Consider the following 3,528-nt stretch of genomic DNA (forward strand, 5'->3'; position numbering starts at 1 on the left):
GCCCTTTTCTGCTGGTTCAGTCTGAGTGTGCTGTGAGCTCTCTTAGCAGTGCCTTACTTCCTACTAAGCACATTTCCAGTGATTAGGCTTGCATGGGATTTGAGACTCAGCGACACTGCCAGTCATGGGGTGACCTCAGTTGTTCTTTCCTGGGAAGAAAAATCATAACTGTGGCACTTCCCTCCTGGAGGCATGTGGGCAAGGGTGTGTTAGAGATGTGGAGGTGCTTGGACTTGCTTGGAATCAGATGCACCAGCATTGTAGAATAATTTTGAAATTGGACTTCTTGCATGTAAATAAATAGTGGACTAGAACTTAAATAACAAAGTTGAAAAATTCTTAGACTTATGAAAAGGATTAGTATTTCATACATTTGTGAGACTACAGTGTAACTTGTTCTCTCTTAAGGCTCATGCTTCTGCTAAAAGGTTTAATTGATTTATGACTGCAACTCAGTAAAGCAAACAATCAGCTTTCTGGGAAATTTCTGTTTTTTCCAGAAATTATTTTTCTCCTGCCACGAGGCTGACTAATTCATACAGTTTTATGTCCTTAGAAGATCTACATTGACATAATGTTTAAATTATTTGGTCAGCCCAGAAAAGAGAAAATACACTTGCTGTGTGTGACATTCCTGAAGGGCTACTTGTCTTTTTGGGAACTGGCAAGATAGGATGGTCAGTCATTGGCTTGAGATTCATCCTACTGGCCCCTTTTCTTCAAATTAATAATGATTTTGTAATCTCTAACAGCCTGGCTTCTGTGGGAAAACAAGAAGAATTTAACTGAATTTTCAGAAAGCTGGTCTATGTTGGAAAAGAGAGAAAGCTGCTCACAGAGCACACGTAAGTTGCAGCTCTGTGGGGTGGTGAGGGATTTTCTGAGATGATTTTGGAATATATATCCTCACTGCTGGAGGAAGGAGTGTGTGAGGTGAGTGCAGCTCCTGCCTCTGGTGTTGGGCTGTCATGGGGGTCTCTGAAGTCCCTTGCAGGGACCACAGTCACATTACTGATGTCATTATTTTCCATTTGTTGTTCCAGGAATTAGCACAGCCTTGCCAAATGCTCTGGGTCTAATCTCAGTAATGCAGATGTTTTAATAGGTTAGAAGAAAGATTTTAGCTGCAGGGCCTGCCCATTATCAGGCTGTGGTTAGAAGTGCTTGGGTGTCCAGCTGCATTCCTTTCCTTTCAGCTGTCTCTGAAGTAGTTGTCAGCACAGGAGCATCCAAATGGCTCCCTCTTGGGGCCCACTTTAATAATCTGGAAAGGTTTTGTGAATGTACCCCTGAGATCTCGGGACAGTCACAATGTAGGAATGTTTCCTGGTTTTGGAAATATGTCTGTCTTGTAGCTGCCACCACCTGCCAGAAGGCCCTGGCAGAGAAGCCATGAAGTGGGGATCACCTCTGATCACTACAAAAGTACCAAGGTCCCAGATTCAGGTGCATACTGCTCTGTTCTCCTCCCCTGCCTGCTGTGAAGAGTGGCTTTGTCACACCTTTCCCTCTGCTGTGAGCTGTGAGTATTCCTGGAATCTGGTGTGCCCTGGTAGGACTGAAGTGTGATAAAGGTCTTTTGGGAAAGAATAAAAGGAAAAAAAGGAGTGGGGGTAGAGGGGCTGCCTGGGAGGGAGGTGTTAATAAAACTCAGGATGAAGATCCATATGGTGGAATGGGTCTGATCCATTGGCCAGGAGGTACCTGGAGAACATGTGCTTTCTTTGTCTAGGTGTAATCAAGGCTTACTCAACCAGAGTCATTTGTCTTGAGCCAAAAAGGAAACCACATCTGTCATGGAAATAAGCAGCATAGTTCCTTAGAACTCTATCCTTCCCACTAGGATTCACCTGGCACTGCAGACTCCATTTGGCAGCTTCCTCACATGAAGCCATTGGCTGTAGGCTCCTTCCGGATGCTCAGCAAGTGGCCCAGCAATGTGTGAAAAAATAAAGGGCAGCAAAAAATAAAGGTACCAGCCCAGTGCTGTGCACTGCTCACAGGTGTGGTGAGGTGCTTCTCCCCAGGTGGAAATCACTGAATGCTGTGCAATGCCCAAGTCCTGGGAGGCATCAGTGCCCCTTTGATTCAATACATTTAAGAGGCTTTCTCTTGCTGCATAAATTGCTTTCTCATGTCTTTGAAGTGACCTGTTTGAATTAAACATCACAAAGTGCTTTTTATATAGCTGTGCCAACAACACAGTGCAACTGGCATATCAAAAATGAGATAAAGTGCTCTGGATATCACCAGAGTCAGGGCAGCATTTAGTTTCTTGCACAGTTTGTGCTGTCATTTGTATTTCCTCACAGCAAGCTGCCTCCTGCAATCCTGGTAATAGTTTTTACATAACGTGAAATCTGAAAAAGGAGGAAAGGTCAGCAATGCCCATGGGTGCATACTGGAAAGTGATTGCAGGAGTGACCTGCTCATCCCTGCACACCGAGTCCTCTCTGTGTCTGTTGCGGGGCACCACCGACACCACGAGAGGGAGCGTGGAGGCAGCGAGTGGCTCCTCCTGGATGGTCCGGCGCAGAGCAGGGCGGTGCTCCGGCCCTGGCGGCCAAACACAGCCTGAAAACAGAACAGAAATGGAAATAAATTCAGGTTTCGGGGCTTTGGGACTCCAAAGAATGTGTTGCACCTAGGATTAATTTGTCTCAGGTGTCTGGAGTTGCAGTTGTGCTTGGAGTCTTTAGTGCATAATCGAGGTTATTTGGGATTTCCTGCTCTGTTATTGCTGGTAGATAAAAAGAGCCACTTACCTTAGCGGCTGAAGCTGAAATAAAAGTATAATCACAAGAATAAGATTTGCTTTAATTCTATGATTCCATGAGCATGAGAATAGGCACTAATTTTGCCTTGGGTGGGACTGGGGCAAAATGCTGCTGCATAATGTCACCTTCTGATATCAAAATGCTGCTCAGAGAAGTCTTATCCTGCAGTTGGAAGGTTATGGGTGAACCCCACCTAAATACAAAATAAAAAATGCAATTATTTCCATTTTCCCAGCAATTGTTAGTGAGTAATGAGTTTCAGCACACTGATGTCAGATTATTTATCTGATGGTTGGTAAGCAAAATTTGATGAAAATGGAAATGTATCATTGTTTATCATATTCAATAAATAGAACAGTTTTGAGGCAGAAGTTTTTAGAAGGGCAGGACATGGCAAGTCAAGTCTAACTGTTGAGATATGTTCAAGATATAATGTGGAGAAAATGTAAAACAATGATCACTGTTAAAGGTTCAAAGGAAGGACCATGTACCTGGACTGTTCCCTACAGGTGTGTCTAAATCAACTCTAGTTTTTCCAGCCTGCTCCAGTGTTTTTTCTGCCTCACAATTTAAGGGTCTTTCCTAGGACCTCACTCAGATCTTCTCTGTAGTTTCTAGCAAACTCTTAATTTTCTCTTTATCTTGGGAATACAGCTGATCTGTTCTGGAGTGGCTCTGCATCAATCAGGTGATTGTTGTTCCTTTCTTCTCTTTTTAAGCTAAACAAACTCCATTTTTTCAGGCTTTGTGG

This window comes from Geospiza fortis, unplaced genomic scaffold (assembly GCF_000277835.1).
Source record: "Geospiza fortis unplaced genomic scaffold, GeoFor_1.0 scaffold47, whole genome shotgun sequence".
NCBI lineage: Eukaryota > Metazoa > Chordata > Aves > Passeriformes > Thraupidae > Geospiza > Geospiza fortis.